Consider the following 12,922-nt stretch of genomic DNA (forward strand, 5'->3'; position numbering starts at 1 on the left):
ATTTGAAAAAAACCGCATTAATACCAAGTTTCATCTACTACAAGTTCAAAAAAAGATGAATAAAAAATATTTTATTAACGATTGAACATTTGAACAAGATAATAGGAAGAGTGTGAACTAATAATAGGAATTGAAGAAAAAAATTGACTAATAATTATTTAGTTTGTAGCGAGCCGTATAAAGAAAATGCTTAACTGTTGTAGAAGCTTTTTTTATGACTGTTTCTTTGTCCAGCTTTAGACAACAAACTTTTACGAAAATGATGAACCACAATTTTCTAATTTTTCAAGATCTGTATTGATATTACATTATTTAAATTCATAAAAATATGCACACAAAAATTGAATTATGCACCGATTTTAATGAAGGTGGTAAAATGCCAATTTGGAAATACAGTACGGAACCAGTTAACCGGAATTCAGAAAACCGGAAAACCAAAACACCGGAACGAAATTCAATAAATGTTCCCGCCATTTTCAAAAAAATAATTTTTTTTTCCTCATAAGATTTTAGGATTTTTCTTTCTTTTTTGAAAGATGTTTACCTTTCCATCATTTTGGAAATAATCGTTAGTGTATTACTTCATCTTTTTTTTTTCTTTTTAAGATTATTTCAATTTTTTTTTTTTTTTAAGTTGGGTTTAACAATAAAAAAACGGCTTTTTGTAGCGATTCAGAAAACCGGAAAAATCAGTTATCCGGAATAGCAATGGTCCCGATCATTCCGGATAATCGGTTCCCTACTGTAGTATAAAATTTTATTTCTTATGCAAAGCAATCGATTTGTTGCCTTTGTAGGAAATAATTACCATTGTTAATAATAATAATTATATTAAATTATGAAAAAATGATTATTCAATTCCTACAATTAGTTTCCCACTCTCCCTATATCTTGCTCAAATTTTCAATCCTTAATAAAATACTTTTTATTCATCTCCACTCACAATTTAAATACATTTCTTTTTAAACTTGTAGTGGAATGACATTTCATGTTAATACAGTTTTTTCAAATATTAATTCATTCATTAAATTTAGTGAATGAATTTTAGTTTTATATAGAAGAAAAAATTATAATTATGTAATAAAAAGTAACTAAAATCAAAAATTTCTTTGTTGACTTAAGTAGAAATTGACTTTAATTTTTTTTTATGTATTTGTTTTCCTTTGTATCCTTTAAAACGCAATTAGAAGTATAAGCATACGTACATACATATTACGTCACATATCCCCAATAAATCTTTTTTTTACTTTATGAAATGTCACTCATAAACGCAGCTTTTAAAATAGGGCCTTTATCCTTGAATTGTGCACTATGTGTCTGCCCCCTCGCGTGTCCGTGATGTCATTCACTGGTGGATGATGTGCTCTTTCTGTAAGCAGGTAAAAGTGAGCTGTAAGGATGAGAAAACTGTCATGCCCTTCTATCAGAGAGTGATCAAAAGCTTTACCCTTCTCCACACACCGAAGACTGTCCTCCTTATAAATATAACTCCCCCCCCTCCCCAAGAAACAATTTCGTATTGAAGGAGATCTGGAGAAGGAATTATCTCTTCTAATAGCCCCGGTGGTTAAATATATGGTTTTCTCTCGGTGTTTTATTTTATTTTAACAGAACCAATTTTTTTGAGTTTACGACTACTAATATTCAACTCCGTAGCTTCGTAATTTAAAACCCAATCCAGAAGACAAGGGGACTTCTGGATTAAGTATATGGAGAACTTTCCTTCGTGGAGGCCTTTTAGATAAAACTAATCCCAGAGATGCCAACTGCTCCGGACAAGGCAAAATAATTAAAAAAAACGGTAAATAAGCACAAACTAAATTTTGTAAATATTTGACTATTTTTGCTTGCTTTTAAAAAGGTATAGCATGACTAAGTTACTACAAAGTGGTGAATTATATAAACTTACGATTTATTTAGAAATAGTGGTGGACAAAAATCTACTAAATTGGACTTATTAAATCAAGAATCACAGTTAATAAACTACCGCTTTAAAATATAAATTTGCTGTCCGGAGCAAGTTGGCATCTCTGTAACCCGCATTTGCGTTGCATGGAGAGAAAAACAACGAAAACTTCTCAAGGTTAGACTGACGGTAAGGGAACTCTAATCCATGATCCGTCTACCACTGAGGATATTTTAGGTCAGCACTGTGGTCAGTGCAAGCCGGATGCGGAATATGTATTGACTAGCCATCGCCGGGATTCTAATCATGGTTCACCATATTGGAAGGCGAAATCTCTATCCCCTGAGCCATCATGGCTCGAATTTAAAGGTTCTTTCTTTATTGTGGCTCATTAAATTTAAAAAGGAAAAGTATTTGATTTTCTTAAGTAAATGAATTTTTTTTCCAAACTGTAAAATAAATTTTGAAAAATTTAATAAAGTACAATATTATTTGATATCATTGATAACAATGAATGTTGGTTACTTGTCAATAAGAGAAATAAGGAAATGTTCGTAGAAATATATATTTTCTTAAAAAAAAATCGAATAGTGGAAGAGTATTCATTTTTAACTCGTTATAAATCAACATACTGTTTTTGTGTCTTATAGTGGGACTTCGAAATTGTCGTGATCAGAGATTTTCAGTCATATGCTAGTTGTATCAAGCTTTAACTTTATTACCCATTGGCAAAATGGGTCTTGTTTTGGGTTTCATGGCGTGCGCAACTTATTTGGACGTCATCACAGCTTTCAACTGTGTTCAAGAGTAATAGTAAACAGTGCGCATGCGTCGTCATTGCATGCATTGCTATGACTACCACTGCTGTTTGATAATTTTTTTTAGAATTTTTTTTTTTATCACTTAATTTTGTTGTGCATTAAGTTGGTGAGTTTATTTTTAGAGATATGGGACCAGAGAGATGCCATAAGTACTTCTTGAGTTGTGATTAAAAGAGAATTTCATCATTTGAACGATATTTTTGTTTTTATTGGTTTAATTGAGAATCAAAAATTCTAACCTACAGATCAAACTGGATCTTTTTCAATATTTATTCAGGTGAATATCACAAATAACGAGGTTAATTAAAAGAAAAAAAATTTAGACAACAACCATTTTGCCAATGGGCAACCTGTGAATGCAATTTTTTTTTCTGGTTCCCAAACTGATTGACGCGGTCCCAAAGGTTAGAGTTGAAGCAAGAAAAAAAAATAAAAAAATGATGCCAAGGCCTAAACTTACCGATGCTGAACAAAACAACCATTTTACAAAATGGAAAACCTTTCGGCGATTTTTTTTTACATTTGTTTTTTAAATATTCCTCTCGTATTCGTTTAAACGCATCCCCGTTGTAAAGAAATGTTTTTTCTTTTATGGTTCGAAAATGATTATCCTTAAAAACACACACAAAACAGAAAAAGTTAAAAACAGAGAAAAAGTTACGATTGCTCTCCACTCATCCCATTTTCTTCGAAGCACAAATTGCTAAAGAATTACTACACTATCACTCTACAATTTTCGAAGTTGAATTTAACTGCTCGCCTCCAGATTAATATAAAATTTTTGAAGAGCATCTGGCAGTCTCGTTTTAAGAAGTTTCTTATTATGTTAGAACAAGTTTCATCGCCTTCTATCAGAAAGTAAACACTACAACTTTAATTTTTCATTGTTCCCGCCTCGCGTTGGCCCAAATAAAGTTCTCATAGATTCAAAACAATAATGTTTCGTGCAGAGAACAAGTGTCTTGTACACAAATAAGCTTCTCCGTTTAATTTTTCATTCTAACTATAGATATGTCAATCTGCAACTATAGAGAACGTCAACATTTCACGTGGAGCAATGTTGTACAATGCTATTTATTGATTACAATTTCGTCAAACAATAGCATAACGAATTACAAACAATAAAACATTAGAGAATTTAAAGAAGAATATGATTTAGCAAGATGAAAAGATTTAGACGGGGAGAGTAATTTAGAATTAATTTAGAGAATTAATTTAATTTAGAGATTACAAATAACAATAGAGATATTTAGCATTATCGCGTGAAATTTTCCTCATTCACGTAAATACTGCGCAAGCCCTCTGGATAACTGAGATTGGTCTGTTGTAACTGCGCAGCTCGAAAGGTATGTTATATGTCAAGATGCTAAATGTCTCTAATGTGTAAAGTTAGAGCCGTGATGGCTCATTGTGATGGCTCAGATTAGAGCATTCGCCTTCCAATGAGGTGAACAGGGCTCGAATCGCAGCAATGACTGGTGGACACGAATTCCGCACCCGGCTTGCACCGACCACAGTGCTGACGTAAAATAGGCTCAGTGGTAGACGGATCATGGGTAAGAGTCCCCTTGCCGTCGAGCTAACTGTGGGAGGTTTTCGTGGTTTTCCTCACCATGTAGCGCAAATGTGGGTTAGTTCCATCAAAAAGTCCTCTACAAAGGCAAGTTTTCTCCCAATACTTGTTCCGGAAGTTCCCTTGTCTTCTGTATTGGGTTCAAAATGACAAGGCTACGCAGTTGAACATGAGCCCAAAAATTGTGTCGGCTGTTCAACGACGGTTATGACATATAAAATAAAATGAGTAAAGTTAGTGTCATGGTGGCTCAGGAGGTATATCAATCACCTCCCAATGAGATTCGAATCCCAGTGATGTATAAATTGATGGAATTCTGTTCCTGAGATGATAATTGTTCAAGTCAATATTTTCCGGGTAACAACCTTACAAAAACATTTACCCTTCAATACCACCAAACACCCATTTATCATTATTTCCCGACTCTCAATAGAGCTGTCCGATATTTTACAGCCGCTTTACAATCAATATCTTCTCTATATACAGTCCCATGACATATTATCAGACGCGATCTTCATTATCGGGATATACTATACAGCTTTATTGTTTTTATGAGAATGTTTTGCACTTGCATCACTTTTTAAATAAATTAGACGATATATAATATAAATTCGACGATAGGATAAATTAGACGATGTATTATATAAATATAGATTATTTAATATATTATTGTATTGTATTGATTAGACCAAATTAATAGACGCACTATAGTGTTTTAATAATGACACGTTTTGTACGAGTTTATAGGCAATACTTTTATATTTAAACGTACATGTAATGGGTTTTTATTCAAGAGATTTTTTATATACTTCCTTTGTGTATTTACCTTTAACGTATTGCATTACTACATGTTAAACAATTGATAAACGAACATAAGTACAAACAGTCTCGTCAAAACAATACAGCTGTATAGTATCACGTGATAGGTTAGGATTTTACACAGAATCTTATAGTGCGTCTCATAATATGGTCAAGTACTTTAGTTTATTCAAACAATACTATTTTCTGACATTAGTTAATGTAATCTTCCATAGCGAAAGTGGTAGGCCTAATCTACTGGCAGACTATTAAACGAGCCCCAAAACTAAATTTCTCTTCTTCCATCAGGAGTGACAGGCGAGGATGGAAAAAAGAGAGCTGGAAGCCTGTTTATTTCCCATCACAAGGGGGTGCAAGGTAAAAGATTTTATGGGCAATTTATCTCGAGCGAAAAACGCCTGCTTCCTTTTTTACGACCCTCTAAAAAGGACAGATTAAGTGGCTGACCGAAGTATGTGAACAACAAGTAAACTGGATTTGGAGGGAGTTACGTGGTCTCCGATTTTTTGGATCGCTCGGTGAGAGGTGATCACTGTTACTACATCAGTGGCCTACACCAAGGTGGTCCCTGAGGGCCAACACCTTCATCCGGAATTCGAATATATCGCCTACACAAAATCGTCCCTGGACATTTCTTTCTAAGCAATTTAACTGCTTTCTAACTTAAGTTTATAACAGAATCAATCATTGGAGAAGATATCAGTAGGGAGAATTTATAAAAGCACCAATAACCACGTTAATATTCCTTATTGCAGTGTTTCCCAAACTTATGACTTTTGCGTACCCTTTCTAAACTTTTTGTAAAGCTGTGTACCACTAATAAAAAAATTAATGTGATTTTTACTATAAGAAATTGTACCAAAGTTAAAAATCACAGCTGGCTGTTGACACCACTAATTATTTACTGATAACTCCGTAATACGTAATCGTAAATTTTCATGACTAGCTTTGTTTTTAAATATAAATTTTTGAAATTTTCGTGTGTTGCAAGATATTTCGCGTAAGAACACGTACCCCCGCTAAACTGTTCCCGTACCCCTGGGCAGTGGCCCCCATCCCCCCCCCCGAGCTCTTGGGCGCATTCTTGGGCAAATTCTAAATCCCCCCTCAAACTATTCGTTTTATTTAGTTTTTATTTTATTTTATAACCGTCGTTGAACAGCCGACCCAATTTCATGGGTTTACGACTACTTACGTTCAACTCCGTAGCCTTGTAATTTTGAACCAATCCAGAAGACAAGGAAACTCCTGGATCAGTACCCCCAGAGGTATTGATTTATTGTGGGAACATGGAGGACTTTGAGACTCGACAGATTTAACGTGCATCAGTCACCATTTACTACACGGGGAGTCTTCGGCCGGCGAGGATCGAACCCACGACCTCTTGGATATGGGCCCAGCGCCCTACCGACCAGGCTATCCCGGCCCCCCGCTTTATTTAGTGTAAAAATCCCCCCCAAGCTTTAAATGGGCGCATCATACGCCCACCTTCCCCCCTGATGGGGCCCCTGCCCCTGGGGGTGCGCGTACCACACTTTTGGAAACACTGCCTTATTGTATCAATCACTAGATTAGTAAACATTAAAATTTATAATTAGGATCTATAACCAATGCTTTAAAGTTAATCAGTAGCCAAAATTAACTGATGTAAGAAAAGAAGAGAATTTGCAGACTTGGCCGATTATCTCTAGAACTAGAAGACCGATTTTAATGAGATTTGATCTGTACATACATTGATACAATACAAAACATTCAACAATTGTAATACACACGCAAGATCGTGCGTGTAACACTCATTGGAGTCGGAAGGTATGAAATTGCCGCTGAACAATTCAGACCAATTGCCACAGGAAATGATAAACTGTGTTATTTATAAGTATGAAATCACACTGGAAGGCCTGTATATCTGTAAGAGGGGACCCTATCCTCTATTAAACCATTTGTTTACTCTGCAACTGCTGTTTCATACCTTCCAACTCCAACGAGTGCTATGCACGATCATGCGTGTGTATCACAATTGTTGAATGGTTATGTGTTTTGTATTGTGTGTACACATAAAATTTCATTAAAATCGGTCTTCTAGTTCTAGAGATAATCGACCCAGTCTGCAAATTCTCTTAATTTCTGACACCAGTGTAGCAATCAATGATTAAAATTGATATCTGTATCAATAAAATGGTAAACATACGAGGTGAAAACTATGCCGAATAGTAATCATTAACTGGAGCTGACGACAAGGTTTATAGCCAGAATAGTAATCTTTAATTACTTCTAGTTAGTAATATATTTAATGACCGGCTGATCACTATAGCAATATTCTCGATACAGTTCGTAGCAGTATTAATAACTCCAGAAGTAATCAATTATAATTCCCTTATGTAATAGCTAAGAATCATTTGAATGGCTAATTGAATGCCTGAACAGTGATGGCTCAGGGGATAGAACGTTCGCCTTCCAATGAGGTGAACCAGGTTCGATCCCGGCGATGGCTGGTCAATACGAATTCCGCATCCAGCTTGCACTGACCAGAATGCTGACATGAAATATCCTCAGCTGTAGACGGATCATGGGTTAGTCTCCCTGATGCCCGGCTAACCGTGGGAGGTTCTAGTGATTTTTCCTGTCCATGTAACGCAAATGCGGGTTAGTTCCACCAAAAAAGTCCTCCACGAAGGCAAATTTCTCCCAATACTTGATCCAAGAGTTCCTTTGTCTTCTGGATTAGGTTCAAAATGACAAGGCTACGGAGTTGAACATTAGTAGTCGTAAACCCAAAAATTGGGTCTCTTGTTCCACGACGGTTATAAAGTAAAAATAATTACGTTGCCTTTTTGTATCACAAAAATCGACGACTGAAAAAAAGGGAACTGGATACATTTTTTATCTAATGATCGGATTTTTATATACTAAGTCGTGGTTTGAGTTAAAGTCATGTCATGGTACTAAGTCTTAGTTAGAATTAAACACTCAAGCCATACAAGTTAAATAGTGATAACCATTATTTATTCTGGTTTAGAAATGATAAATATTATTATTTTTTAACCAGAATCTTAAAGAAACTTTCTCGCTTGCATTACAGTTAAAAACGTAATTAAAATTAAATAAATCCTTTAAAAAAGTACGATACTTAAAATCGAAAAAGAAAAATTTTATTTTCATATTTTAATTTAAATTAATTCTGTGGTAATGCATATAACAGTACTCTTAAAGCTATCATATATTTTGCTAAAACTTTAAGCAGAAACAACTTGATATAACTTCATGAATAAGTTATTAATCTTCCAAGTTACGAATTGTTAATTATAATAGTTAACGTTTGAAGCAAATACCTTTTAGAATTATTTGTCTTAAGCTTGCGATAGACTATCAATATTAAATATTGCGTTAATTACATCAAAGGTATTAAATTTACAAACGAAAGCAAAACAAATAAAGCACTTTATTTACAAACTTTGCGAACGCCACGAAACTAATTTTTAATTCTAAAACAGTTTCAATTCCATCTCGCAAAACAGAACCACAAGAACTAGTTTTCTCAATTATTATTCGCATAAACCCAAGAGTTCACTATTTCAACCCAAACTTTCAACGCAGAACAAGTTCGTTTCTGTAAAATAGCTCATCGATATGGTTGAAACTTCAAATTAATTCCCCTTTAATTCCCTCCCCCCTTCACGTTCTCAAACACAAACCGTGCCCATGAATTGAAAGAACCTAATTAGTACTTTTAACTTCAAACTTCAAAATGGCTCTCGAAACGAGCAGACGATACTGTGGAAGATTTCATTCTTTTCCTTTTCTCATAAAACCGGTCGAAGTTTAAAATGTCATAATTTAAAGAAATGGCGCTCCGATGGGAAAATATCCAGGGGATTAAGAACATTTTCCCTTTCGCGCTTTGCAGGTTTTCCCTATCACGAAAAGCTTTGAATCTGAGAGTATAATTAAAGTTTTCTTCAAGTTTTAAAATTACACTGAAACAACCAGTTCTTTACTGTAAAATGGAATTCCGGTTTTTAATGGTGTATGTTCAAAAATAAAGTTCTTATCGTTAGTGTACGACGAAATCTTACAATGAGGCACATTATTTTATGAATGACTGATTTTTTTAAAAGAAAGTAAAAAAAAATTTAAGAACCTTATCGACTAATCTCTTTATATTCATATTTTCTTAAAAGAAATGCACTACAATTTATAAACTGTTACTGCGGAATTGTCTGATCACATTTTGAGGCTTTTAAAACTGTTGCTAAAGGATAACCTGCTCAAGTTTTGCACAACTGTTTTGCATGAACTGTTATAGAAAAACCTCTCTCCCAGCGACCGAGCAAGCATCTGAACCAAATGCGGAAAAGATCAAATAAGGAAAGACGAACAAATATCAAAATCAAAAATTTAACATAACAAATTAAGTAGATTGAAATGTATTCAAAATATTTGCGTGATACTCTTATTTAGAGATCTCTTTTTGACGATACAACCTCAGGTTGCAGACAGAGTGCACTTGAGACGATGCTATCATTTACTTTCTAGAGTTGAAAGTTAAATTAGAAAACAGAATTATTTAAGAAAAAAACAAACATCTCAAACGAAAAAAAAACCTCTTCTCATCTTTTAAAGCTGGCTAATTTTTATGATATAAAATCAAATGCAGACTTAAGCAAAAAAAAATATTTTTTTTAAAATTTAAAATAGCTTTATTATTTATAATTAGTAAATTTGTCTTTACACATTATTATATTAGTTAGGATCATTTTTATAAACTCTAAATTTTATTCTTCGATATGTCTTTTCATGACGCCAACAGAAGTGGCATTTCAGCGCCAAGAAAATGAAGCTGACTAAAATTAAAATCGTTTGCAAGTTAAAATCGTTTGCAAAAACCTTCGATAACAATTTTGAAGAGAATGGAGGTAACCTCTAAGAACGACCATTTTAAAGTAAAACGGAGAATGGCCTCTCCCCAGAGAATTCACTGTACTGAGGTATAACCTCTTTATATTTTGCACAACTTACAACCTATTGCTGTCAAATAACCTGCTCATATTTTGCTTGACTTGAAAAAATGTGTAGTGGAACAACTTGCTTCCCTTTTGCACAATTTACTAACTACTGCTGTGAAATATTCTGTTACTTATTAATAGAAAAAGCAACAAAAAATTTTTTAAAAAGAACTATTATAGAGACCATTTATAGAGAATTATTTGGTTTTTTAGAGAAAGTAAAAGGTCGCGATACTTTTGAGGCAAAAAAACGTTCCACGGCGATCATTCGTATCGCTATTTTTGAAAAATTCAAAGATGTCCTCCCGTTACAAACAATAACAAAGTTTTATTTTTAAACAATAGGCTTACATCTGCCTTCATTGCATTTTTAAATCAATCTATATAACATTTACATTATAAGACGCCATCTAGCGGCTCTGAATTACATTTTCATTATAAGACGCCATCTAGCGGCTCTGATTTACATTTTCATTATAAGACGCCATCTAGCGGCTGTGATTTACATTTTCATTACAAGACGCCATCTAGCGGCTCTGATTTACATTTTCATTATGAGGCGCCATCTAGTGGCTAATAATTTTATCAGATTCTGCAATTTTAACCCAATTATGCTTTTTGAAAATAGGAATGCAATGATTTTCTACATTTTAACATGAAAATCCGAAAATCTTAATCTATATGCAAACATAACACGAAATAAGACAAAAACTTGTTTAAATTTTCTCAGTTGCGAAATTAATATATTCAAATTTGCAATATTGCATTTTTAAAACAGAATTTTAATTAATTTATGATGACCTCTATTGACGAAAAATTGATTTTTTCATTTTTTTTTTTTTTTTCATTCATTTTGGTAGACATGTACTTAACAGGAATACCCCGAATAGTATACAGAGTGGACCTCCTCCAAACGATATTTATATATATTAAATAAGCAAACGATAAAAAATTACAGATAAAAAAATTTTTAGTATGGCAAGTGTTAAAAGAATGTTTAAGAAAATATGTAAAAAATTTTAAAAGTTTAAAAAGTCAAAAGTATTTTTTTCTAAGATCAAAAAAATTAAACGACATTATGAATAAATGCAAGTCCAAGACCAAGTAAAGTTGAATTGAATTTAAAAAGAAATTGCTTACCTTTAAATGAATACCAAGTGAAATTTCAAAATCACTTTACGAACTTGAATACTAATAGTTGTAGAAGTAAACAGGAGAAACCTGCGGAAAAACAAAACAGAATTTATTATTTTTTAACTGTAAAAAAAAAAACATAAAAAAAGAAAATGTTAAGTTTTTTTTTTCTTTTTAAAAAAAAAAATGAAATCTGGATTAACAACAGAAATATAAAGAAAAACAGATCTTTAGTTTTTTCTAAAATTAATATATTTTGTCATTTTTAAAATTCTTAATAATTGTATTTTTTTCTTTTAAATTATTGACTCTTATCTAGGTTCTAAACAAAGTCCTTATTAATATTCTTAAAACTATGCTATGACAACTTTGAATAAAAGAAAATTGCATCATTTTTGCATAATTTTAAACCATTAAAATTTTTAATTAAATGTAAAACAAAATTTGTAATCATTAGAACAGTAATTAAATTTAATTTTTGTAGTAGCTTTAGAATTACTCGCTTTAGAATTTCGACTTACCCTTTAAAAAGGGCAAACGGTAGAACTTAGCCTAGCCGTTGCGATAATCACCCACCTCTTGATGGGATCAGCAGGTTCATACGGACACCGATCAGCAAAGCTTGACATTTAACAAATCCAATTTAAAATTGCATAATCATTTAAAAAAATCATTTTAAAACTGTAACAAAACAATCACAGTTAAATAAAACTCAGATCCCTTAATTTATAATCATAAAGCAAAGAAATAGACGATATAATACTGAACTGTATAAAATCTACAGAGAGCCAGATATTGTGAAATTCATTAAAATAAATCGAATGAACTGGGCAGCTCACATTTTCAGAAGGAATGATGACTCAAATTTAAAGAAAATCCTATTACACAAACCCCTAACGAACAGGAAAAGAGGTAGACCCAGGCTGAGATGGCTAGATTTAGTTGAGACTGATTTCCTTACTCTAAAGGAGAAAAACTGGCGAACAAGTGTCAAAAGTAGAGAGAAGTGGATTCGAATTCAAAGGAAGGCACTGGCCCACCCTGGGCTGTCTAGCCAAATATGATGATGATGAAAGCAAAGAAAATCTTCAGAATCTACTTTTAAGCATCAATAATAAATTAATACAATACAAGTTAAATTATTTGTTTATTTTTATCATTTAAAAATTAAGTTTTATTTATTATTTGTTTCAAATCAACAGATTCATGTTTTTATCAGCTATTATACATTACACCGTTTGTAATGTATATGTACGTATGTAATGTATAATACGTTGATAAAGACAGCATATCAACATATTATACATTACACCATCGAAAATTAGATAAAATTATATTTTAGATATATTAGATATTATATTAGATAAAATTCCAAATATTATTGCTATATATATTTTTAATTTTTAACACTGTTTTTAAAAAAATTAAGTAAAAAAAAGATATTAAGCTATTTAAATAAAAAAATTGTTTTTTAGTTTAGTATTACGCGTTAATACTTACGCGTTTATTGAGGAAAAAAAATTTAACTGTTATGATTTTGGAGGTACCGATGGTTGTTTAACGTATAGGTCTACTTCATCAAGATTGTGACACTGTTGATAACTCCATTATTTTTGTAAGTATGTAATGAGGGTAAATGTAAAAACCAAAATGTACTATTCCCGAA

At 32.6% G+C, this 12,922-nt stretch overlaps 1 protein-coding gene across 1 annotated transcript in view; it reads right to left on the reverse strand.

Annotated features, from left to right (window-relative positions):
* LOC107455053 (uncharacterized) overlaps positions 1–12,922 on the reverse strand; it is a 295,610-nt gene that overhangs the window by 199,545 nt on the left and 83,143 nt on the right. Inside the window, exon 2 of the mRNA XM_087158672.1 lies at positions 11,263–11,343. The gene's annotated coding sequence lies outside the window, so the exon portion shown is untranslated. The remainder of the gene's footprint in view (positions 1–11,262; positions 11,344–12,922) is intronic.

Source organism: Parasteatoda tepidariorum, chromosome 3 (assembly GCF_982258835.1).
Source record: "Parasteatoda tepidariorum strain Cologne lab strain chromosome 3, Ptep-v5.0, whole genome shotgun sequence".
Lineage (NCBI taxonomy): Eukaryota > Metazoa > Arthropoda > Arachnida > Araneae > Theridiidae > Parasteatoda > Parasteatoda tepidariorum.